This window comes from Protopterus annectens, chromosome 4.part1, assembly GCF_019279795.1.
Source record: "Protopterus annectens isolate FY-2018-M chromosome 4.part1, PAN1.0, whole genome shotgun sequence".
NCBI classification, from domain to species: Eukaryota; Metazoa; Chordata; order Ceratodontiformes; family Protopteridae; genus Protopterus; species Protopterus annectens.
In genome coordinates, this window is record NC_056734.1 from 758,926,614 (window position 1) to 758,953,933 (window position 27,320).

Below are 27,320 nucleotides of genomic sequence, written 5' to 3' on the forward strand. Positions count from 1 at the left end.
GCTTTTGTGTGGTGTTAATAGTGCTGCAGTGAGAAAGATTTTGCTTCATGACAGTGATTTAACATTAATTAAAGCCATAGAGATTTGTCAAATCCATGAGCTCACAGAAAGGCACTCAAGTATGCTTACAAGTGATGAGAGCATGATTTCAGCAGCCTCTAGAGCAAACGTAGACAGCATGCAACACATGGCAAGCAGAAACAGGCAGTGACCCATGTGGGTGCTGCAGGGAGAACCTGTGGCTTTCTAGCAAGTTCCAAGACTAGCTCAGTAAAAAGGACATGCTCAGTACAGTATAAGAGTGAGTCAGCAAAACCCAAGTCAAGATTTTATTGTTAACTATTGTAATTGTGGTGCCAACTATGAGTCTAAAAGAGAGAAGTGCTTAACGTTTTCAAGCAATGCCTCAAGTGTAAAAAAATGGAACCATTTTCAAAAGTTTTGTAAATCAGGCAACCATCATTCAGTTATTAAGAGCGGTCACTCAAAAAAGCAAGTTGATCATATAGAGAACTGCAATCCTACTTTCTATATAGATGGTGTATCAGTGGTCGGTGAAAAGGTTAATGCAGTAGATTTTTTTGACAAAGAATGAAGTATTTTATACTGTCCTGGTCAATGGTAAAAACCCACGGAGCTCGAAGTAAACACTGGTTCAAAGTGTAATGTAATGTCAGCAGAAACATTTGCTAAAGTGAGAGCTGGACTGGTGAGCAACTTAATTTGGTCAATTGTGCGAAGCTTGTTGCTTATGGAGGTGAAGAGATTCAGACAGAAGGCTCAGTAGTGCTTTCATGCTATTCGGCAGGGAGCAGTTACAGTTTGCAATTTTATGTGGTCTGAAGACCTGTGCAGTCATTATTAGGTCTCAGAGACAATATAAGAATGAATCTGCTTTCTTTTACCAAAGAAGTACATCATGTAAACACGTCCCAGTTCCAGCTTTACTGATGCTATTTTCTCAGAGTATGCTGATGTTTTTGATGACAAGCTAGGTAAACTTCAGTTGTGTACTCCATGAAGTTAGACCCAGAGATCAGTCCAGTGATCAGACCAGCAAGAAGACTTCCAATAGCTATGCAGGATAAAGTGAAGGGCCAGTTAGACAACATGGTGCAGCAAGGTGTGATTTGTCCAGTCACAGAACCAACAGACTGGGTGCCCATGGTAGCTGCTCATAAGAAAAATTCAGATGAAATCAGAATATGCATTGACCCAAGAAACTTGAAAAAGGCATTAAAAAGACCTCATCATCCTATGCGTACAGTTGAGGAGATTGCAACCCACATGCCAAATGCCATAGTTTTTTTCTATTTAGATGCAGAGTTCATTTTGGCAAATGATCCTTGATCACAAATCTTCACTACCAACTACATTCAGTACCCCATTTGGTAGATACAGATTCCTCAGGATGCCTTTTGGAAAAAATTCTGCCAGTAAAGTCTTTCAGCGTGCAATGGAGAAAATTTTTTCAGGCTACCTGTGTGCAATAATAGTTGATGATTTACTAGTTGGAGGTTACGGTGAAGCAGAGCATGACATAAACCTCTGGAAAGTTCTGGACAGACCACGTGAAGTGAATTTAAAGCTCAATCCTCTGAAGTGCAAATTCAGACTACCAGAAGTTACTTATGTAGGTCCTTTATTTACCAGTACAGGCTTACGAACAGATACTTCTAAGCAAGCAGCCATTCTTGTGGTGCCAGCTCCTGGCAATGTCCAAGCCCTGCAGCATTTTCTAGGTATGTTTATTCGGGCAAATTTATCCCTGACTTTAGTGAGTTATCAGCACCTTTAAGAGAGGTGACACACAAAAATGTTGCATGGTCATGGTTAGAACAACACCAGAGAGCATTTGTTAACCTCAAACAGCAAATTGCTAACCTGCCTGCATTAAGATACTATGATGTCCACAAACCAGTAGCTCTTTCTTGTGATGCTTCAAAGTTTGGTTTTGGTGCAGTTGTTCTTCAAGAGGGCAGACCTGTTGTCTATGCATCTAGAACTCTTACCCAAACTGAGATGCAGTATGCTCAAATTGAGAAGGAACTTTTGGCAATTGTGTTCAATTGTTCGAAGTTCCATGATTATATTTAGGGCCAAGCAATTCAGATAGAAACTGACCATCAACCTCTAGTCACTATTTTAAAGGAGCCTGTGCATTCAGCTCCAGCAAGACTACAAAGAATGATGCTCAAATTACAAAAATATAATTTCAAAATGGTCTATACAAAAGGTAAACTTCTTTGTCTGGCTGATACCTTATCCAGATCGCCCAGAAATACCACTGAACAGCTTGAGGCAGACAATTGTGACTTTGATGTCATGGAAGTGCATAATTTTTCTACCACAAGACTTAATGATCTGAGAGATTATACAAAGACTGATCCAGTTTTGCAAAAGTTCAACCACTTCATCAATTTAGGATGGCCATCAAAGCAATCCAGTGTACCGCCAGAATTACAACCTTACTTCCCATACAGAGATGAGATGCTGATGGAATACATTCAGATTTTACATTGTGGCCACCCAGGTTCCGATTCTGCCAAAAGAAGGGTGAGAGGACTAGTATTTTGGCCTTTTCTACCAAAAGACATTGATAAAGTGCCTTCTTTTTGTTCAGTGTGCAACAGTACTAAGCCGCATTTGCAAAAAGAGCCACATCAGCTAAGCCAAATTCCTGAACTACCTTGGTCAGCAGTAGCAACTGACATATTTGAGTGGAACAGTCAACATTACTTAGTGTTGGTAAACTCTGATTAGAACTGGTTTGAGATTGATTTGCTACCTAACCTAACATCCAGTGCTGTTATTACTAAGATGAAACGTCATTTCTCAGTCCATGGTAGTCCACATAAAGTTGTTTCTGACGACGGTTCTCAGTTTACCAGTCAGTTGTTTCAGAGAATTTCTAAAGAGTGGGACTTTATCCATGTTACTAGCAGTCCTGAATATCCTCAGTCAAACGGCCTTGCTGAGTACAGTACAGAGTGAAAAGAAGTTATTGGAAAGGTCAAAGCGTGACAATACAGATATTTTCTTGAACTTTCTTAATTTCAGAATTATATACTGTGACAACCTACTTGGCTCGCCTACTCAGAGACTTCTGTCTAGGCAAACCAGAGCAACCTTGCTATCAGTTCTAGTTTGTTGGTGCCTAATGCTAAAAACAACAGAGCAATCAAAGCCCAACTTTTTAAGAAGCTTTCTTCTCAGAAGTCCAGCTATGATAAAACGAGCAAATTTCTTCATCAGTTAAAAGAAGGAGAGCGAGAGAGAGAGCGAGAGAGAGAGAATGCAAATGGCGTAAGTCTTTGATCGAATTGGTCAAGTGAGAGGTACATGTACCATGTCGAGATCCTACTTAGTGGAATTTGAGGGTATAGAGTACAGGAGAAACTGCAGACATCTTCTTCCTGTATCAGAAACGAAATCACGGCATAATACCTGTGATACAGACTCTAGATCTCAGAGCAACCCTGACAGTGTTTGTACCGAAGAACATGTCTCAGTATCCATTCCTGTTACTGATGATGTCCCAGATGTCTCCAAAGTTGAACATTCCTTGAAGACAGTCCCCATTGCTAGGTCCAATTCTGACTTTTATGCTACATGGTCAGGTAGTATTTCAAGACCTAGTGTAAAATACACAGCAACCTGGACATGATTGTTTTCTGTGTGCCTAATTTTGTATGATTGCATGTCAAATTAGTTCTGTATAATTGCATGTCAAAAGATCATTTCTGTAAATTGCATGTCATTGAATACTGTCATTTCGTATATGGGCTATTTCTCAGAGGGGACGATGTAGCTCAGAGCATGTGTATATACCTTTAAGAAGCATTTCCAGATGTAGCACGTGCATATAAATACTGAGTACGTGCAGGCAGAAATGCCATTTTGAGAGAACAGCCAGAGTGTTAATATGTATGAGTGCAGTAGACAGTCTGTTTATAAGTTGAAGTTTAAGTTACAAAGCCTCATTTCTGATGTATTTGTGTGTAATAAAGCTGCTTGAACAGAACCCATAAATGTTCGTCTGTTTTATCTTGACCAGATGAGCAACACAAGGGAGCCTTCATGATGGTTCATATTTGGTAGCTTGGATCAGACTTTAAACTTATGACAAGAATACATGAAGGTATGCAACAGTAAAAAGTTGATTGTGAGACCAGTTACCACTCTAGTGAGTACAGGATGACACTTTAACTAAAATGAAAGAGGTATTTCAATGGGAACAAAATTAAATTCCTATTTCTCAGTAAAAGTATTATGAGTTGTTGCAGCTAGATTTTTCAATCAGCAGCTTCTTTCCTTTTTATCTGCCTTAAAGGATATTTTCCTTACACCTTGCACTGTACCTGACAGTCAGCCTCCTGCTCTTAGAAAGGCTGATTAAGTTATAAAGGTACTTCAGATCCACAAGTGACTGCTTTTGATCCTAAAGCAGATCTTGCTGTGATTTCTTTATCAAAAACTGCTTTTGCTAAACAGATAGCCAGTTCTAATCTCATTTCCTCCACCAAGGATGGGAATGCTTTTCATAGATTTGGGAAGAAAAGGTATTCTGCTGCTGCTTTAACATTCAGAATTTTAAACTAGGTTCACATGTTGAAGTTTTTGAAAATGTAGGTAATCAAAATAAACACAACCAATCCTTGGTATACAACTGACCGCTCCACAACTTGTAGTCCGGTGAAAATTTAATTTATTCCAAGATACACAAAACTTCTGCTCGACCACAATGGTGTAGAAATGCAATAATAATCCCAACAGTAATAAAATAAGCGCTTTCATCTGTGCTCTTGTCAGACTTTATCAAACTGTAAATTTCCTTCATCATTACTGTTTTATACAATAAAATGTCCTAATTAGTATCCAATTAACATTTAAAAACACAAGTCCATTAAAAAGGTAGCTCCCCTCTATAAAAATAGAAAACCACAGTTGTAATTATAAATACAAAAGTAAAAACACTGTTAAAAGTATGAATAGAGACTAACCGAAAAAACTAAGTACCTAAATTGGGTACATTTTTGTAAAATCTCTTTTGTATTTTTATAATTTTCTAGCTCTTTGTTTTAAAACAGGTCGAAGAGACAAGTACTCATTAATACCTGGGGCTTCTATTGCATTTAAGGTTAACTGCCAATGCAGTTCCCTAATTTCTGTCTCGTTCCCCTAGTCACCCCCTCTTATGTTCATTTTAACTATCTCTAGTATACCAAACTTGAAACAGGTAAAATTGGGGCATAATTGTGAATTTTTGAAGAAGGCGTTATTCTTATTCTGTGTTTCCATGGCGTATGTATGTTCGTATATTCTTTGTCTAAGGGATCTTTCTGTTTTCCCCACATAAAAATTGTGGCAACTCTGACATAAAGCAATATATATCACCCCTCTTGTTTGACAATTGCCACCAGCGAATTTGATTGTATCTATCCATTCTCTTAGTTTATATTCACTACTTTCCAAAATTAATGAACATTGATTACACCTACCACATTTATTAGTAGGTCTGGTTATACTCAGTTGTGTAGGGTGTTCCACAATTCCCATTTTTTTCTATGTAGTCTGCTCCTTCTCATTTCTAAAGATCCCAATTCCAGTTGTTTTATCTCTGTTAGTAAAATCACTACTTCCAGAAAAGTTGGTCTAGACTTTGATTTCCATTTTCTAGTAATTCCTTTTTTGGCAGCCACCATAATTAGATTCAGCAAGGCTTTACTATGTCTAGGCAATTCTGATTCTGTATCATAACTCAAAAAAATCATCTCTCCAGTCACTCCAGTCCATTCACCCAGCATCTCCAACAGAGCTGTCTGCAGGGAATCCCTAAAGTCTGCCAGCTCATTACTCTCACAAAAAATATTCCCAGCTATGTCTTACTTGCCCGTCATACCTACAACATTTGCTATCCACCTGAGGAACAATTCTGTGGAGTCTACTTGGGGTATAAAAATAGCTATGTAAACACTTCCAGGCAAAGGTTCTAAATCTTCTAGACTTTGTTGCATATTTGGGTATTTGGGAGATATACATATATCCCCATTGTCTCTTTGTGAATTGCTTATCCAATCTCTCTTCTAAATCCTTTCTAAGCTCCTCTGATTGAGTCTTATAATTACCATGCAATATTTTCTATGCTTTACTAATTATTACTTTTTAATGGCAGCTTCTGTTCTAGATTATATTAAAAACTCTACCAGGGCTGTCTTTCATTTAGGAGCCCCCTATTTCTTTCTCTTTGCCTATACTCTGATATCAATCCTTGATAGGGAAGGCAATCTCTAACTTGCAGTCCAAATAAATTATTGGCCTCTTTCCATTCTATTACCTTTCTCTTTCTAGTTATTTGCTCCCCAATACCTTGGTTCCTTTGCCAGTTTTCTCCAATAATTTCCAGCCCCCCTCTTGCGTATTATCTGTATCACTGACCACAGTCATCTCTATCGGCAAAATTCTCTTTTCTCCATTCTAGTGCTGGTTTGGTTCTTAGAATACTACTTGCTATTTTATGAATATAATACTCTGTATGATTTTGTTTGTTCTCCTTAAGAGTCTGCATCCAAAATCCCAATCTCTCCTTATTTATTGAGCTTCCTCCCTGTGTTAGCATCATTCCTTTCCACTTTGAATTATAGCTTTCTGCTTGTTGCTCTAAAATGGCCCCTCAAATTAGGTAATCCTAGTCCACCTTGTTCTGTTGGTAGAATCATCTTATCCCACTTGACCCTTGCAGTTTTCCCTTCCCAGGTAAAATCTTTCAACTCTTTTTAATTGCTATCCACAACTTCTCCAGTTGATAAAAATATGCCTGACCTGTGTATAAGGCTAAAGGGACTTAAAACATTTTAAGGGCTTGTATCTTAGTATCCGTATCCATATAACAAACTTTCCAGTTTCTCAATTTTTCTATTATCTTCTATTTATCTCTTCCAACATATCCTTAGCTTCCCCCACAGAGTCATTTCTAATCCATACTCCTAAATACTTAATTTTATCATGTCCTCATAAATATGGATATTGTTGGACCAATTCATGTGTGGGTACATAGTTTACCAATATTGCCTTTGTTTTAGCTTCATTAATTTTGTATCCTGAGAAGATTTGAAACTGTCTTAAAATATTCCACAACACTGTAATGTCCCTTTCTGTTTTTTTCATGTATAAAATATCGTCTTCAAATAGAGCCAACTTTTCCTGACTAACCATACCAATTATTTCCTTGACTTTCTGAGTCCATTATTTTCTTCGACAGTGATTCTAAATATAATGCAAACAACAAAGGGGAACGCAGACAAGCCTGCCTGGTTTCTCTACTCAAGCAGAAATTATCGGAGAGGACCCCACCCACTTTAATTCACGCCTCCTTTCCCTCATGTATTCTTCTAATCAGTGTTAGAATTACATCAGGGTGAAGCAAATGCTTCCATTCCCCTGCTCATGAAGTCCCAGTCTACTCTGTCAAGTACTTTCTCTGCATCAAGACCACCAATAAAAGTGGTACTTTCTTACATTCTGCTTCCCTCTGGATCATCAGTGTTCTGTTAATATTGTCAAATGTTTGCCTCCCCTCCACAAAACCACATTGATCCATGTCTATCAATGTCTATCAATTTTGGTATCACTTTTGCCATTCTTTTAGCCATTATAGACATAAATACTTTATAATCATGGTTTAGTATTGAAATGGGCCTGTATAAAGATGGATCTGATGGCAGGCTAGATATTATTGTTACCAAAACCTTCTTCCAGGCTGCTGGTACTTCTCCTCCTCTTAAAATACTGTTAAACAAAACCTTCCAGTTCTTTATCAGTTTATCTGAAGTAGTTTACTTCATTTGATCTTCAACCTGTGGGTACCGGATCCGTATCGGATCCGAGCCGACAACTTCACAAGCATCTGCTCTGAGCTCCAAGCTCCTCCCCTTACCCATAATACACCACCACTACCTTCCATCCCTCAGATCTTGTTTGCCACGGCTTCCAGCGCATCATGATTCTTAAGCTCCAAGTTGTGAGTAGGTCTTTTTCAAAGTTATTAGTGTTTTTGTGTGTTTGCTGGTAGTATAGGTTTCCTCTCTTCCTCCCCTTCGCTGGTGTGTTGATTTTAGGTTTTGTTGTCTTAGTTTTAGGTAGTTTTAGGTAGTTTGTAGTAGTTAGTCTTCCCTTCCCCCCCTCAGCCTTCTGTGTGCTTGTCTGAGTGTGTGGTGAGTGGAGTGTGTCTCTTAAAAGTTTGTTTCTTGTTGTTTAGTGAGATATGGCTGATCTCCCTAAACAGGTTTTCAAAAGATACACTGAGTGTGGCCACAAATTGTCACCTGCTGACGGTCACACTCTGTGTGTGCTTTGTTTGGGTGAGGCCCATTTAGCTACCGACTGTATTTGTGTGGGTTTTAACCCACACGCCCTTAAGGATCAGAGGGCCAAATTAGTTATGAATGACCTGCTCCCTTCTGCGGAGGCGGCTGGCTCCTCTTCTGCTTCAGTCACAGCTGCTGCTGTGACCGCCTCTCCTTCTACTCCTGTCCTTGCTTCTTCTCCCTCCCAGGCTGAGATTCATCCTCCTGCCTCTAAGCCTATGGAAGCAGAGCATAGAAAAGGCAGAGAGAAGGAGAGAGAGCACAGATCTGAAAATAGAAAGAGGTCCCCTGACCTTTCGACTCCGACTGGACCTCCAACCAAAATTCAGCCTAGGCACCATGACTTCCCTCGGCTTCGATCTCCTAGCTTTTCTCGAGAGCCGGAGGAGCTCAGACCACCCTCTAGAGCCTTGTTCTTCGACTCACGAGGTCAGAGTCCTAGGCTTGGTAGCGGTCCACCCGCAGTCTCTCTGAAGTTGACATGGATAAAATGATGCAGAGATTTATTTGCACACAAATTCAGATCGGAGTCTTGCCGGCCCCCTCTCCCTCTGGAGGGGGGGAGCTAGCTTCCCTTCTTTACACCTATACCTCCTTCTCAGATCCGACCTCCGGTTTTGGAGTACATGGATCCGAGAGTGCCCCTAGTTAGGGGGTCGGTGCCGATGGTACAAGTCTGTTTGATGCCAGCAGCTGCCTGGAGCATGTCGGATCCGACTAGTTCGGATCCGAGTGACTCTCGGAGTCAGAGCCTGGATGTCAGATCTGAAGGGGTGTAGCTGTTTCTATCAGCTCCGACCTTGTCGAGTCACGGCCCCCTCCTCGGAGTGCCGTCTACTTCAGGCCCGGCTCCAATTCCCACATCGGATCCGGGGAGAGCAGTTCCCTTAATGGTGTCCCAGGAAGCTCGCTCTTCCTTGGTGTTCGACGTTGTGGAAAGGGTTCTCTCCAAAGGATCGGGAGCCCCTGACTATATCTTTGGACTCTGCCCCAACTCCTTCTGCTTTGTGTGTGAATCCCATCATTTTACCACAGGAACAGCCTGTGCTCGAGGAGCCCCAGGTGTTTCCCCCTGAGGAGCAAGAAGTGGTTTGCGAGTTACCTTCAGAAAGCCCCACCGGAGAGGTTCATCGCAAGCATACATGCAAGAGGAGGCACTTGGACTCCTCCACGGAGTCCCTCACCGAGGACACTGATTTGGATGGTGGGGAAAGTTCTTCCAGATCACCTCCTGAGGATGTCTCCTTTGCTGCAGTGTTCATTGGAATGGGTTTGTATGCTGATTAAAAGAAATGTATGTACCAGCAGCAAGCTGCAGGAACAAATTGTTGATTTACAACAAAGATTGAAAACTGACTCCTCTGAGAGGACTTTTGCCAATAAAATGGGCGAAATCAAGGTAAAACTTGACAAAGCCCAGTCGGATGTAATAATTCGCAAAAAGAAAAAAGAAAACTGGTTCGTGATATGAATGATTTCAGTAGTGGAACCATTTTTTCTTTGCAGCGTGTGCAGCGTTGTGGAAGGGAATAGGTTGGAAGGCAGGAAATCCAGATCCAGAGAATCATTTTGGTCATCGACAGAAGCGCTATCTAAAAAGAGCATTTCTTTTGAGAACATTCGGTCATCAGGAGTGAATACCTCTTCAAATTTATCCCCAGGGACAGATGGGGATGTATCCAGCCAAGGCAATCAACGTAAAGGACAGAAAAATTGGCCGAGGGGCAGGAAATATTGAAAGACCTGAATAAAGGTGACTTTTTTAATAATGTTATTGACATTGACATTTCAGTTGTGTCAGGTTTTTCTGGTGTTACAAGTTCCAATAATGTAAACTTTGGAGCTGATGAACTACCTGAAAACAATGCCGTTCATCTGAGCAATAGTTTAAAAATTGTTAATTTGTCTGATATGCAACTCACAGCAAATACTGTTAGCTTGTTAAGTAAGGGGACGAAGTTTGTTCCAACTAAGTTCCCCACTTTATCTGAAAATTTGCTTACATTTAAAAGTATATTTTAACAAACTGAACAAGCAAAGAACCAGTATGGTAAATACAAATGTATTAGACGAAAGTATTGATGAAGAAACTGAATTTTTGATGAATGTTGCTATATATGATTATGGGGAATGAATTTCATTGTGAAAATGAAGTAAATGATGATTTGCCTAGATGTGATACACTTAGTACAGGTTATGGTAGGTTTAATTTGCCCCCTTTACTATCTTGTAGTAGATTTGTTCCAGCTAAATTATCTGCAGCAGTTTGTACATTTGAACAAGTTCTAATTAAGATGATTGAACTAGAATATACTAAGTTTTGAAAATCAAAAAACTATACAATTTGACTAAACTAGAGTGGTCAGAACTACTCAAGGTCAGGGGGTGTTTAAAGAAGATTGTGTTTAGGCAATCCGATAAAGGTAGGAATTGGGTCATTATGTCAAAGGCCCAATAAGGAAGAATGGCACTAGATTTGTTGGAGTGTGAGGATAATTATTTGCTTTTACCCAATAACCCAATGGTTAAATATAGTGTTGAGCTATTGGACCTGCTAGAAAGGATTGAGAGGTTGGTTTTCTTGACCAAGGAAGATATGAAAAAGTTGGTAATTAAGGACCCATACGATCCTTATTTTTATGTTATACCTAAAATCATAAAAATGTTACCAATCCCCCTGGTAGGCCAATAGTCTCTGGAATTCGTTCCTTTGTGCCCAATGTAGGAACTTTTTTAGATTCAGTTTTAAAGGAGTATCTGTATAGGGTTCCTGCTCATATTAAAAATACACAGGAGTTATGTGAAAAGGTTAGTGCAATAAAATGGAAGAATGATTAGTACTGGGCTTCGGTTGATGTCAATTCACATTACACTTCGATCACAAATAGGTATGGTTTGGAAGCAGTGTTTGATATGGATGATGGACCTAGAACAACTTTCATTGTAAGGTTACTTGAGTTTTGTTTGACTCACATTTATTTTAAATTTGAAAATCGGATCTACTTACAGAAAAAGGGTACAGCAATGAGTGCCTTGTATGCACTCACTTATGCAGTGATATATATATGGGTTATTTTGAAAATTTGTTTATATATACATGGCCGGCATAGGCGAACTAGGCAACCGCCTTGGGCGCCGTACAGGCCGGCCTCAAAAGGGCGCAATTCTGCTGTGAAACGAACGCTAACCGGGAAAGCTGAAAAGACAATAACAAGTACATTTATTTTCAATATTCAGTCAACGCCGCCCATACAGGCTAATGCGCCCACCCCCACTTCAACTTAAGCACGAACGTGATCTCAATCACTGTTTTATTGGAGCGCACGGATGTGGAAGGCGCACTTCCAGAAAATATCCAATACACAAATTCACATGGAACTCGTGAAAAACAGCTGGTAAGATACATAATACAACGGGTCCTCACATTAAATATGCAAAACTGATTTTGGCAGCAAAGAGAATGTGGAGATCAATGTAGTTTTATTTATCAACTGCTATGAAATACACAGTAAAAATTAACTAGGGCTCTGCAATCGCCTTTTGGAAAATACCTTTCCATGTTAACAAATGCTACTTGCATATACCTAGTATTTTTTATCTAGAACTCCGTACTGTTATATTATTATTGCAATTTATTAACATTCTAACTCATTCAGGAAACATAATGCAGGATGATCAGTTCAAGGAGAGGAAACTACTTTAGTTTCTCACCGAGACTGTTCATCTTTTAGGTCTACTAATTTGTGAGCATTCTACGTCATCATGATTACCACGTATCTACACTGATTTCCTCTTATTAAAAATACAAGAACATATTTATGAGTGCTTCTCCCACCCCCTCCTGTATATGGCCATTCGTCCGATTTAGTGATAATAAATGACATGACACCAGAATGTCATTTTAAATTAAATTTCCTTTAGTTAATGTTCTGGTGTAACAGTGAAAAAACTAATATATGTGATAAAATTTGATCCGAAATTGTTTTATCTTCAGCGCTGTTTTATTGTTTGCTGTACTGTAACTGTTAAAGTTCTTCTATTAATAAATGTACCTCCTGCTTTAGGGATGTTTTAACATCCCGAGAGTCAAGAATAAAAAGTTAAAAGACGGACAACTGCATTTAGTAGACTACCACACATCTTACACTTGCAATTAACCAAAAAAAGCTTTATTTTACACTTTGTGTCAGTTTAGCGTCTTGTCTTTATAGAATATCATCAGAGTTTGCAAGAGCCGTTAAACAATATCAACAGATTTAATCAGAACTGATAAAACGACGAGGGAAATATTTTTGTACCATTGATTGTGAGATCTGAAAATCACAGGTGGGAGGATGACATAATGGTTAAGGTGCTTACCTTAAAGAGACAAGGTGCAGGGTTTGATTCTCACATGGGGTAACTGGCTAGCCTTCAAAAGGGCAGTTAGCCTAGTACGAACCTATATAACAACGCTGGAGTGACTATATCACTTTAAAAGTTAAAGCAGTCGCTGTATTGTGTCATTACTTTAAAAAAAAAACTCAAGAAAATCTATCATTATTACACAAAAGGCTTAACATCAGACAATTAATTACATGAATGTGAAGACAAATACAGTGTGTGTTTTTCGTATTACTAAGTTGAGACAAGGTAAAGTGTTTTTCAGCCATTCACTGGCTGTGACCATTACTGTCTGCAACTGAAATGACTCAGGTTGCTAAGTTTTGTTATATGTGAATGAATAGACATTTCACTTTGCTACTTTAAAACTAGCCGAGTGCTTTCCAATTATCAATAGGTTAACTCTTAGAGCAGTATCAATATAGAAGTGCAACAGAAATGGGAGATTAGCTAAAAAAAGGAAAACAGTTCCTGTATGTTTGAGAAATGGTTTTTTAATGTATCTTATTTTGAGCCAACAAAAGTTACATTGAATTATAATCTGGTCTATTTCCCCTTACTAAAACTGTTTACAAGTTGTAAACCTTGTCATTGCTTTGCTGAAGGGATCACATGTAATCTGTTAAGTGTCCAGAAACTATGGAATCTATGGGAACGCATGGGGGAAATCAAACCACATCACCTATCATTCTTTTCTAGACTGATATGCTACAATGATTGTGCCTTACCCAGCACATGCTCATTGGCATGCTGTGCTGTCACCTCTGTAAAAGCCCCATAAAAAGAGAGATCACATAATGACTTTTGCTAATAAAACAATATGCACACAATATTATAACACTGATCAACAAATGACATTGTAATAATTGGCTTACAATTTGTTCCTTCAGCCTTGATGCTTGGAACCCAGGCACTACATTTGTATTTTAACTTGTTATTTGTAGGAATCTATGTGACTGTGATGTTAGTTAGTCATTTTTTTTTGGGGGGGGGGGGGTGTAGACATCTGAGTCATCCAGTACAAAATGTCTTCAGTTGTATTGCCATTTTCTCTTCAGGCAGCCAGAACCAGTAGTTCTTTACAGTGGGATGCATGCCATTGTACTAATAGTGTCACAGCATTTTGGCATAGTGGTGTGGTTCTATACAAAGAAAATAGAGAAAGGGAATGATCTTGCACTTTTCAAACATTATCTGAATGTATGGGTAGCTGCAAATTGACCTCTGGTTTAGCAGTCTCGTTCTTGGCTGTGGCAAAATGTAAATATTCTGCTCATATTGATTTTTATTTTATTTTAAATTTGACTGTGATAGTCCGACTGGATACATATCCATTTTCAGCAGAGGCCCCGGGAGAAAAGCTCCAAACTTAAAGACAAGCAAGTTACAGTATATGCACAAACATGGTATTAACGTACAAGTTAATCTCACATTTCAAGCGTATGAATACAGTTTATATGCAGAAGTGTATATAAATATGTTGGTCTCTTATCAAACCTATAGTTGTAGCTTGTATGCAGAGTATCTGCAAAGATATTAGTTTCTCTTTTCAAACCTTACTGTAAGAGGGTAGTTGCTATAAATAAAATTGCAGGATTATGGAAGTGGATGAGGCTTTACTCAGGGTTAGAGCAAGGACATAACCAGTGAGTTTTAAAATACTGTTGAGATTTTTTTGAACTGATTAAGGGAGGGGATCACAGTAAGTTCAGATGGGAGCGAATTCCTGGTTTTGCCTACTGAATTAGGGTAAGTAAGAGTAACTGGTGATTAACAATGTCAAAGGCCTTGGAAAGATGGAGAAACAGAAACCGATTGTTACGGATGGAATTTATGACATTTAGAAAAGGAGAGGATGGCTGAGGTGGTACTGTGCTGTGGTCTAAATCCATGCTGGGAGTTGGCCAGAAGATTATTTTGAATAAGTTAGTGTAAGAGTTTATGGATACACTTTTCCATAATTTTAGAAAGAGGGGAAAGGATAGCTATTGGTCTATAGTTTTTTCAGTTCAATGAAGCTGCCACCTTTATGGATGGGTATGCCATGGGATATTTTCTGAATAGAGGCTTCAGTTATTCTGTTTGTTATGTTTTAAAACTTGGGTATATTACATTAAAATGTTTTGTTGTGAAAGGTTCAAAATAGTGATTTGCAATGTTCTTTTACAGTCACATTTGTTACCACTTCTATGTTTAGTTGGGTGATTGTCGGAGTCACACCATCTCCCTGCAATGACAATACCTTGCTGTTCAACAAACTCTGTGATGGTTCCTGTTTGTCTTGCTCTGTCAGTTTTCTTCAAACAAATATACGGATAATTCTAATTGCAAAGTCTTTCTTGATGGTTTTGTTTTAGGGGAGGCTTAGTTGACAGACTTTTCTCTACTTTAAGTGCTAACTGCAAGGACACTGCATGTGAGGAGAGTACAGTGGTATCTCAATCTTTTGAAATGACAGTTCATAGCCTCTAAAACATGTTCCTTATCCTCACTAGCCCTCTTTAAGAGGAACCTGGACAACTGGATGGGAGACTGAAAATATGCCCGTGGGATCCCACCTCTGTCCCTGCTGCTGGACAGGGAAAACAGGTGCTGACTTTGTGTGTGCATGGGTGAAATTCTTGTCTAGGTTTTAGGGCCTCCATGCCAGTAGCCTAGTGACCCATCTGTGGGCGTGGCTCAATTAGGGGTGTTCTTTGAGTTCGGTGTGGATGGGGCTTAAGGGGCGCCAGAGCAGTACTTCGCCTAGGGCGCTGTTTCAGCTAAGGCCGGCCCTGTATATATAACACTGTTTTTTGGAGAGAAAAAGTTATGCTGTACAGTAGATTTATTGATGACATGTTCTTTGTGTGTAAAGGTTCACCTTTAGAGTTTGAGCATTTTATTGAAGGATTAAACACAAATGCTTGTGGTATTAAATTTTCAACATGTTTTGGTAACACTGCTATACAATTTTTGGATGTTGAATTTTATGTGGATGAACATTGTGCCATTCAATATAAGCCATTTATGAAGCCCACAGCTGTTAACAACTTTCTTTTTGCTACAAGTATGCACCCCCCACATTTAATAAGTACTTTGCCCCTAGGGGAATTCAAGCAAATTGCTCATAATACTTCTGAGGAGAAGTAGAAGGTAGCATTTCTGCTGGATACAAGAGATAGGCTGTTGGTAAGGGGTTATGATAGAGAAAAATTGGATAGTGATTTGAAGTACTTACAAACAGGTGAAAGGCTTCAATCAAAAAATAGAGGGCAATTAGAAAATAAAAATTTGAAACCTACATACCAAGGGCAATACATATATTTTGGTTCGAAATTCTCACCTTTTTCATCAATTATGAAAGAGTTGATATTGGGTTTATGGCATTTAGTATGCTTAGATGAGACAGTTGGGGATTTATTCCCAGGCTTGGTAAAATTTTCATAGGGAAGATATTCTAATCTTAAAGAATTGTTAAACAAGCCTTTACATTTTTTAGAAAATAGAATTATGGGATCTTTTTCTTGTGGAAAATGTAAGGTTTGTAAGAAAATAAGGAAATAAGGAATATCTCAGGCAGTTTCATCAATGGACATAAATTTATAAGTATACCATTGGGTGTGGGTGTGAAAGAACAAAGTGGTATATAGGTCAAACGAAAAGAGCCGCCAAAGTTAGAATTTTGGAACATTTGGGTGATATTCTGAATAAGAATTCTAAGAGTCCTGTGGCAGATCATTTCTGCAAAGTACATGGGGGAGATGATTGCACCTTCATTTTTAGTGTTCTGGCAAGTCCATTTCAAGTGAAAAGTGGTGAGCTTAATAAAAATTGAATGTGCTTGAAAGTAAAATGATTTTAAACTATGGGACTTTGACACCCAGAGGGTTAAATTTGGAGGTGGATTATGTTTAAACTGATGGTGTTTATACATAGAAACATTTATTTTATGTGTGTGTGTGTGTGTGTGTGTGTGTGTGTGTGTGTATATATATATATATATATATATATATATATATATATATATATATATATACAGTTTTTGAATATATATGTATTTATTAGTGTACACAATATTTGATATTTACATATTAAGTATTTATGTATTAAATGTTTGTATTTTGATAGTTTGAAAGTGGAATTCAAATTTTATATAAAGGTTTGATGAAATAGGTATGGATCACTTTGAAAGAGTTGCAGCAGTGGGATATTTAAAAATGTAAGGGTAATAGGATAATTAATTAACTAATTAATGTGTCAATGATGGGATTACAACCTGGTATAAATGTAGTATTCATTGTGATGTATGTATTCTTGAAGGCGAAAGGCCGAGGTACCAGATTTCTTGGTGGAAGTAAAGAATTCATCTACTACCTTCACTGCTGTGTGTTTTTTTTCCTTCTGTTTTGGTGGTAGTGTGTTTTACAACCATTGCAATCCAGTCAGACAACATGTCAGTGGTCTGTTATATCAGCAAACAGGGAGGGACCAGATCTTAGCCCCTTTGTCGCAAGGCCATGAGAGTTTGGGAATGGGTGATCTCCACCGGTCGTTTTCTGGTAGCAATGCATATTCTGGGACGGCCCAGCATTCTAGTGGACAAACTAAGCCGGACTATTCTGATGCCTTACGAGTGGTCTCTGAATCCTTCAGTAGCAGAATTGGGGTCAGCCTTGCTGCGATCTCTTCACATCTCCTTCCAATGTGAAGTGCAGTGAGTTCTTCGCTCTGAACCCCCCGCCGGGGGAGTCCCCCAGAGACACTCTAGTCCATGCTTGGCCTCCTGGTCTTCTTTATGCTTATCCTCCTGTCCCCCTTATTCCGAAGTTCCTACAGAAAGCTTGTCGACTGGGGAGCAAAGTGATCCTCATTGCCCTGTTTTGGCCTCGCCAGGTATGGTTTCCCTTCCTTTGGTCTCATCTTCTAGCTCCTCCTTGGATCTTGGATCCCATTCAGGATCTCATTTCGCACACCTCAAGGGTCCTTCATCCGAATCTGGACAGTCTAAAGCTCACAGCTTGGCTGCTCCAGTTTCCTTAATCACTAGGACTCCCGGATTGTCTTCTTCGGTCAGCTCATAAGTCGTCCACCAGGAATATTTATCACAGCAAATGGAAGTGTTTTTCCTTTTGGGCTTCTCAAAGGAGTTTAGATCCTTTCACGGCTCCCATTCTGGCTATTCTTGATTTTTTGGCAAATATTTTTCAACAAGGGGCTAGCTCGTCTATGGTCAAGGTTCAACTAGCCGCCATTTCTCATTTTCATGAGGGTGAGAATTATCCTTTTTAAGCCTCTTCCAGATTGTGCAAAGCCTTTATTAAAGGTACCTTTCTCTTATATCCTCCGGTCAAAGATTCCATTCCCCGTGGGACCTTACTATGGTACTTCAACCATTGGTTGCTCCTCCATTTGAACCTGCAGCAACCACAGATCTTAAGTTTTTGTCTTGGAAGACAGCCTTTCTAGTGGCTATCACCTCTGCTAGGAGTGTTTCAGAACTTCAGGCGTTGTCTGTCAAGGTTCCATACATGATTTTCCACAAGGACAGGCTTTCTCTTTGCACCAATCCTTCTTTTCTCCCAAAAGTAGCATTGGAGGTTAATATCAATCAAGCTATCACTTTACCTGTTTTCTTTCCAAATTTTACAAACAAAATGGAATATAAGTTGCATTTGTTGGATGTTCATAGACAGTTACGGTTCTGTTTGCACAGGACCAAAACTTTTCATAAATGTGACCAGTTGTTTGTGTCTTTTTCTCCAAGGTCACCATTGCTAGGTGGATCTCCCTATGCATCCTTCAGATCTACAAGGATAAAGGTTTGTCTCCTCCAGGTTAGGTTAAAGGTCACTCGACTAGGTCCGTGGCTACTTCTGCAGCCTTTTGGTTGAGAGTATCCTTAGACAACATTTATTCTGCGGCTACTTGGTCCTCATCTCATACTTTTATTTCTCACTATAAATTGTATTTGATTTATCAAAGGAGTACATCCTTTGTTTTCGTGGTGCTCTGGAATATCCTTCCATGAGGGCCACCCAGGTATTTAGTAGCTGGGGACTCTGTCCCACAGCTTGAAGATCAAATGAAGTAAACTACTTCAGATGGAACTTTATGGTGAGTACATACATTTTTTTCCCCTCCTACCTTCCAAATTTCCACAGGAATACCATCTGTTCCTGGGGACTTTACTGTAGATTGGTTATACATAGCCATTTTTATCTCATCCCTTCCTATCTGTTACTAATTGAGCCTCATCTACCTGTAACTTTGGCATATTTAATTCTTCCATAAACATTTCCATTTGTACCTTTTCCTGATTTCTGTATTTCTATGCTTTATACAAATTTTCATAAAATTTCCAAAATATTTGTAATGCTTCTACAGGGTCCACTTGCCTTTGTCTTTGTTGATCATTTCCATGATAATTAATTTTGTGACTTTGCATATTAAACTCATCAGTCAGGTCTGTAGTTTCCAGGGTCGGTTGATGGTCCACCCTTATGAAGTGGGATGTAGTCCTCCATTCTTGTGGTGCAAAGCCTGTTTTGAAGCTATAGTTGAACAGTGTCCTGATAGGTCATGTTTCAGGCTATTTTGAAGGCATTTCATAAAACACAAATAAAGTACTACTGAAAAAAAAATGGCTTCAGGAAACAGTCAGTTAGTTTTAAGGTGCATAAAGCGCTTTTCGTTTAATAAAATAAACTTCCTCAGATCTGTTGAAGTTTATTTTATTAAACGAAAAGCGCTTTATGCACCTTATGACTGTTTCCTGAAGCTATTTTCTTTTCAGTAGTATTTTGGAGGCATCCTAGTATATTGTTGGGGCACAATGAGGCTGTGTTTTTGGCCTTAAGAGAGCGCCACCAGGACCTGCTTCCTGTTAATAGTTGGAAGGCTTGTGCTAGTAGGTATTTCATGGAAGCAGGCAGGGAGGAGTTGGGGTGAAGTTTGAGCTGAATTTGTCAGCCAGCAAATTTGCTATGCCTTTCTGCTCAGTGTAGGTGGCACCACTGACCACCAGTTTGGCACCCTGGTATGTGGTGCCTTTGAGGTTTTGGACATAGCTGTAGAGGGCCTTATGGTCCTTTTAAACTGTGAATGAAGCTATCTTGACATCGTAATTGGCCTTGTTGAACTTTGTCCTTTTAGTTTCCAAATTAGTGTGATTAGAGAGGTCCTATCATTATGAGAATTGCTGTTCCTGATTTTAGCCATGAAATTTTTCATTTTGTTATGTACCGTATTAAGGTTAGGATTCCACCAGTGTGGTTTGTTTTGGGATTACGTCTAGTAAGTGCAGCAGCCTGTATACAGCCATTTACATTGTTGTACAGGGTCTCTGTGAACAATTCTGCATAGGTTGCCGTGAGCTCTGAGTTGGGTGGGGCAATGAATTTTGTCAAACTATTGAGCTGATGTCAGTCTTCACGTAATCCTTGACTGTGTGTTCGGTTCTGAGCCTCAGAACCGACTCTGCCATTTATTTCAGCTCGTGCCTTGCAAACTCTCAAGCTAGGCTTTTACCCATAATACTCCTCTCAAAATTACCTCAGATCTTGTTTGCCACTCCATGTGTCAGACATGTTCGACCACTCTCGAGTCTTGGCTTAAGATTTAAGTAAGTTTTCTTATCTTAATATCCATATATGAAGTAGTTAACTTCATTTGATCAGCAACCTGTGGGTATCGGATCTGACCTGGATCCGAGCCGGCAGCTTTCCAAGCTTGAGATCCGAGCTCCAAACTCCTCCCCTTACCCACAATACCCTGCCATCTCCTTCCAACCCCCAGATCTCATTTGCCGCAGCTTCTACAAGCACAAGTTACGAGCTTCTGGTTAAGAGTTAGTGAGTAATTGTTAAAATAATTTCTTTACGATTTCTTTTTTGTGAGTAGTGTGTGTGTGTGTGTGTGTGTGTGTGTGTATGTCAGATTGTTCACTTATCGACCTCCCCTTTTCCTTCTTATCTTAGTTTTTTAATACTTAATACTTCTATCCCCACCCTTAGTCTTGTGTGCGTGAGTCCATGTGGTAAGTGTCTAGGATGGCCGAAGGCCCTAAGGCCATTTTCTCTAAATGCTCTGAGTGTGGCCATAAGCTCTCCCCAGCCGATGACCACACTCAGTGCGTTATTTGCCTGGGGGTTGCGCACCTCTCATCAGGCTGCCATATTTATGCAGCTTTTAACCCCCGGGCCCTGAGGGATAGGAGGAACAAGCTTATCCTGGCAGGTCTTATACCCTCGGACTCGGCTTCTTCCTCCTCTCCCTCAGTGGCTTCAGCCGTGGCTGCAGCTGTTCAGCCTGCTACCTTGTCTCCCCTGGCTGGGACTCAAACTCCCGTTGTTTGCCAGGGAGAGAAAGAAACAAGGAAAATAGAAAGGAGAGAGAGGGAGAAAGAGAAGGAGAGAGACAGAGAGAGGGAAAGAGATAGAAGCACAGGAGCCACAAGCGGTGGGCTGTCAGCCCCTTCGGCCTGCCAGCTAAACTCCTTTCTTCCCCTCAGAAGATTCCCCAGTCTTCCCCATCTCGGCTCTGCTCTCCACGCTTCTCGCCGGAGCCAGAGGAGGAGCCCTGGCCATCTTCGAGGTCGTCGCAGCGGCTCTCCAAGCCAGCTTCGGCGGCCTCATCTAGGTCTACCCGAAGCCTCTCCGATGTCGACATGGACTGTATGATGCGTCGCTTTCTACAGATCCAGATGCAGATGGGAGTGCTCCTGCCCCCCCCCCCTCCGGGGGGAGTTCAGCCACTTTTTTCGCACCCATAGCTCCTTCTCCGATCCACTGTCGGGTTTCAGAGCCGTCGGATCCGAGTAGTCTCGGAGCCGGGGAGTCGTCGGCACTGATAGTGGTTGCTAATTCGATGCCGGCTGTGCCTTCGAGTTTGCCAGATCCTTTTCCGGATCCGAGCTCTCGGGGCCGAGGGCCAGGCGTCGGATCCGAGAGGGCTGGTGCATCTTCGGCTCCGTTGCGGTCGACGCATACCTCTCTTTCGGATCCGATCGCTTCGGGTCCGGCTTCGGTCCCCACGTCGGACCCAAGGGTGTTGATCACGGATCCCAGACAGAGCGGTTCACCCTCGGCATTCGACATGGTGGAGAGGGTTCTCTCGAGAAATTCGAGACCCCCTGCTCTTACTACGGGTCCAGCCACCACTCCATTGCATATGGGCTTGTCCTCCATCATCTGGTCCCGGGGACAGCCTGCGTTAATGTCCCAGACAGTTCCTTCGGAGGAAGAAGACCCTGTTAGTGAGCTCTCCTCGGACAGCCCCCCTGAGGAGATCCCTCACAAACGCAAGTGTAAGAGGAGGCACTTGGACTCCCCCGAGTCCCTCACGGAAGACACCAACTTAGAGGAAGGGGAAGGTTCCCCCAGGTCACCCCCCCGAGGACGTTTCATTTGGAGACATTATGGAAATGCTGCGCTTAAAGGTGGGTGGGCAGCCCAAAAGCCTTCATCGGATGAGTCAGTGTTTCTGGAGGCATTCGACGCAGGCCCATCTACCTCTTGGGTGTCCCCTCCAGCCGACCCCCTGGTGGACCTGATCACTACCAGGGCGTGGAAGGAATCGGACACTGTAGAGCCAATCCCCAGGAGGCCTGATAAGATTCTTAGCCCCCCGATGGATAGGACAGCGTGGAGCAAAGGTTCCCTGGTAGATGCCATGGTGGTAGCGGCTGCCACCAAGAAGGAATTAGCACAAGATAGTTCCTCGGTCCAACCTCCTGATAAGGAGTCTCGGACGATGGACCGTATTGGAAAGTGGATGTTTGCTTCAGCTGCCTTCTCTATAAGGCCGCTGAGTTACTTGGCCCATGTTATTAGGCTTCAGCGAGATCTGGTCAAAGAATACGCTGAGTCTCCCCCAGAGTCCATGTCGGCCGAGGACAAATGAGCTTTCTCGACTCGCATGGCCACTCTAAAAGCTGTGTCAAGCACGTCTGTGCAGCTACTCTCCCATGCCACGGAGAGAGCTGCTAGAGCCAGCGGATCAGGCATCATTTTAAGGTGTCACACCTGGCTCCGACTTTGCGGAACCTAATGCTCCCTTTGACGGTTCTACCCTATTCGGGAAGACTGTCTGAGATATGCTGGTTCAGAGTGAGAAAGACGGAAAGACGCTGTCTGCCGTCAGAATCCGCTTCTCGGCTCCTCAAAGGTCCTTTTCTAGGAACCAGAGAGGACAAAAGAAGATGTCGTTCCAGAAGTCTCAGCAGTCTCGTTACTCTCCGGACCCTTTGTCCTTCAGAGGCAGAGGGAGACAAAGTGGACGCCAGCCCAGAGGCAGAGGGGGCCCAAAGAATTTTGGGTTATGAGAACCCTTCTCTGATCGACCCACGCAGCAGCCCTGAGGGGTTGCCCGACTGCTCCTCTCTGGAGGCAGTCGGGGGGCATTTTTTCGAAGCACCTGGCACAATGGGAGTCTATCACGACAGATATCTGGGTGCTTCATGTAATATCCAGAGGTTACTCTGTCCCCTTCGTAAACTTACCTCCTTGATCGAGGCACCTCCCCGATGTACCACTCAGTCAAAGGGAGGCTGCAGCTTTAGAAATAGAAAAGCTGCTAGAAAAAAGAGCCATCCAGCACGTCCCCCCAGATCAGTTCGGGTTAGGCAATTACTCCAGGTTCTTTTTGGTGCCAAAAAAGACGGGGGACTTGAGGCCAATCCTCGACCTTTCTACTACGAACCTCTTCATTGCCAAGGAGAAATTCCGGATGGTCGCACTTCAGTCTATTCTCCCCTTGTTGTAGGAGAACGACTGGATGTGCTCCATAGGCCTCAAGGACGCGTACTACCACATTCTCATGGACAGGCATTCCAGGAGGTTCCTCCGCTTTCGGCTAGGGGCCAGTCACTTCCAGTTCAGGGTCCTACCCTTCGGCCTCACCACAGCCCCCCAGGGTGTTCACCAAGGTCGTAGCGGTTGTAGCAGCCCACCTGAGGGTTCTGGGAATACTGTTTTTTCCATACCTAGATGACTGGCTCCTTACCGCCCCCACCAAGCATCTACTTTGCTTAGCCAGGGATTGTTTCCTGCTCCTGGCTTCCCAGTTGAGGATCACTATAAACCACAGGAAATCATTTCTTCAACCTGCTCAAGTCTTGGACTTCATAGGGACCAGGATAGACACGCTTCAAACCAAGGCCTTTTTGACGTCAGACAGACTTCGCAGCTTGACCCTCCACATCTTAGCCCTCCTTTAATTTCAAGCCCCATCGGCGGAATTAGTCCTGAGAGCTTTAGGGTCCATGGCAGCGGCAATCAATCTTTCGCCGTTAGCGCGCTTACACATGAGAGTCCTCCAGTGGACCTTGCAGGTTCAGTGGTCGATCCTTCAGCATCTGTTGGACTCTCCGATCCGCCTCAGCAGAGTTTGCAGGGATTCCCTCCTGTGGTGGATCCAGTCTCGGGAACTTCGGGAAGGATGACCATTTATAATGCTGCAACCCCAAGCCACGGTAACCATGGACGCTTCTCTCCTTGGGGGGGGGATTGCATGGGCAGGACTGTCCAAGGTACGTGGACTCAGACAGAGACCGTGCTGCATATCAATGTTCTGGAGATGAGAGCGGTTTTTCTAGCGTTGCAGGCCCTTCATGCCCTTCTCCCTCCAGGGACTATTGCAATTCAGACAGACAACATGTCAGTGGTCTGGTACATCAGCAAACAGGGGGGAACCAGGTCTTACCCTCTGTGCCGAGAGGCCATGAGAGTTTGGGATTGGGCGATATCCACCAACCATTTTCTGTTAGCAATGCACATTCTGGGATGGTCCAACATCCTGGCGGACAAGCTGACTCGAACTATCCTCTCACCTTACGAGTGGTCTCTGAACCCTTTAGTAGCGAATCAGATCTTCCGCAAGTGGGGCCAGCCTTGCTGAGATCTCTTCGCATCGCCTTCAAACGTGAAGTGCAGCGAGTTTTTTCGCTCTAATCCCCCCCCCCCCCCCCCCACCGGGGGAAAGCCCCAGAGACGCTCTAGTTCATGCTTGGCCATCCGGTCTTCTTTATGCTTATCCTCCTCTTCCATTGATGACAAAATTCTTACAGAAAGCTCGTTGGTTGCGGAACAAAATTATCCAAATAGCCCCATTCTGGCCTCGTCAAACCTGGTTCCCTTTTCTACGGTTTCACCTCATAGCTCCTCTTTGGACCTTAAATCTCATTCCGGATCTGATATCTCACCCGTTGGGGTTGGAACCCCCGAATCTAGTCGACCTCAAGCTCTCAGCTTAGTTGATTCGGTTCCATTAGTTGCTAGGACTCCTGGTATCTCGTCGGCAGTGAGATCCATCCTGGTAGCGGCTCATAAGCCCTTTACCAGGAAGGTTTACAATAGCAAATGGAAGCGTTTTTCCATCTGGGCCTCCGATAGGAATTTGGACCCTTTCACGGCTCCTATTCCAGCAGTGCTTGCTTCCTATCTCACATCTTTCAACAAGGGGCCAGTTCTTCTACTGTAAAGGTACAGATGGCTGCTATATCCCATTTCCACATTGGAGATCATTTCAGTCCCTTGGCCTCCATTAAGATCTGTAAGACTTTCTTAAAAGGCACTTTTCTCTTAAGGCCTCCCATTAGAAATGCCGTTCCCCCATGGGACCTGACTTTGGTCCTTCAGGCTCTCACCGGATCCCCCTTTGAACCTGCAGCTTCGGTTGAATTGAAATTCCTATGTTGGAAAACTGCCTTCTTAATAGCTATCACCTCAGCCAGAAGGGTGTCAGAACTTCAGGCCCTCTGTATTAAACCCCCATATCTTGTCTTCCATAAAGACAGGGTCTCTCTCAGGACTAATCCAACCTTTTTACCTAAAGTGGCTTCTGAGGCGAACATCAATCAGTCTATTAATCTACCATTTTTTTTCCCTAACTATCAGAATAAAGGGGAATATAAACTTCATTTTTTAGATGTGCATAGACAGTTACGTTTTTATTTGCACAGAACAGCTACCTTTCGAAAATCTGAGCAGCTCTTTGTTTCTTTTGCAAAGCCCTTCTTGTGGAAGCCTGTGTCGAAGGTGACTCTAGCCAGATGGATCTCTAGCTGCATTTTACTTTCATACAAGATTTCTGGTCTGCCTGAGCCCTTAGGCGTCCATGCTCACTCAACCCGTTCAATGGCTACTTCTGCTGCCTTTTGGTCAAAGATTCTCCTGGATGACATTTGTTCTGTGGCTACTTGGGCCTCTTCACATACCTTTATCTCTCATTATAAGCTGGATTTGATCTCCAGAGGTAGAGCAACCTTTGGATCTGCAGTGTTCCGGAATATCCTTCCTTGAGGACCACTCAAGTGTTTCGGTAGCTGGGGACTCTGTCTCACAGGTTGCTGATCAAATGAAGTTAACTACTTCAGATAAAGAAGTTATGTACTCACCATAACGTTCCATTTGAGTAGGTAACTTAATTTGTCAGCAACCGACCCTCCCACCTTCCCACTAACCAGGTTCTTTAGATACCTGGACCATAGTTTGGTCCCAGTTTTTCTTAAACCTTAGGTTAGGTTTTACCTTTCAGGTTGTGGTATTGTCTTGTGATATTGTATAAATGGGCAAATGCGATCTGGGGGTTGGAAGGAGATGGCAGGGTATTATGGGTAAGGGGAGGAGTTTGGAGGTCGGAGCTCAAGCTTGGAAAGCTGCCGGCTCGGATCCAGGTCGGATCCGATACCCACAGGTTGCTGACAAATGAAGTTACCTACTCAGCTGGAACGTTATGGTGAGTACATAACTTCTTTTTTTCTCTTAATAAGGCCTTTTTTGCCCTCTAGTATATCATTTTCTCTACCTGCTCCTCTTGTTAGCTAATTTCCGTGTGTATGCTTGTCCCTTTCTCACTCTCTACTCTACCGTTGGTAGTTTTCTTCGTAGTACCATTGCTAGTACTCCTTCTTTTTACCTTTAAAGGCATTCTTTCCTTACAATAGTTGGTATTTTTCTCTCCCTTTAAAAAAAAAAACATTGCTAGTACTCCTCCTTTTTATCTTTAAAGGCATTCTTTCCTTACAATAGTTGGTATTTTTCTCTCCCTTTAAAAAAAAACACTTTATTTTCTGTGAGTTGGTGTGTGTGACTATTTCATTTTTTTTCATTATGGCCGACAAGGTTGAGTCTCCAGCCAAATCTTCCAAAGGCACCTCAGGTTTTAAATGGTGTCTCAAATGTCAGGATAAAATGCCCAATTCGGATGGGCATACACTATGTTTATATTGTCTAGGCAAAGTTCATTTACAGGAGAGGTGTTCTATTTGTCATCCTTTCTCTACTAGGACACTTACAGAATGTAAAAACAAGCTAATTTTTTAGGGCTGTTGAGATCCATGGCACTGAACGGCAAAGAAGATTTGACACCAACAAAAATTTCGGCGCCGGCTTAAGCTTCCTTGGCACCAAGAGAAAAGCCGGTACTGGAGCAATCACAATTGATCTCACTACTAAGATCCAGGTACTCTCCCTCAATTGATCCTTTTAAGGATAGACCTCCAAGCCCCTTCGTTGATGTCAGACCCCCTATGTCTCTATTGATTGCATCAGCTCGGTCCACTGAGTCTCTCTGAGGCTGACATCATGAGAC

The 27,320-nt window shown here is 41.9% G+C and overlaps 1 protein-coding gene across 2 annotated transcripts in view; it reads left to right on the plus strand.

Moving 5' to 3' along the window:
• The window catches only part of CCHR4.PART1H3orf33 (chromosome chr4.part1 C3orf33 homolog), a 566,094-nt gene that overhangs the window by 376,846 nt on the left and 161,928 nt on the right, over positions 1-27,320 (plus strand). The window lies entirely within an intron of this gene.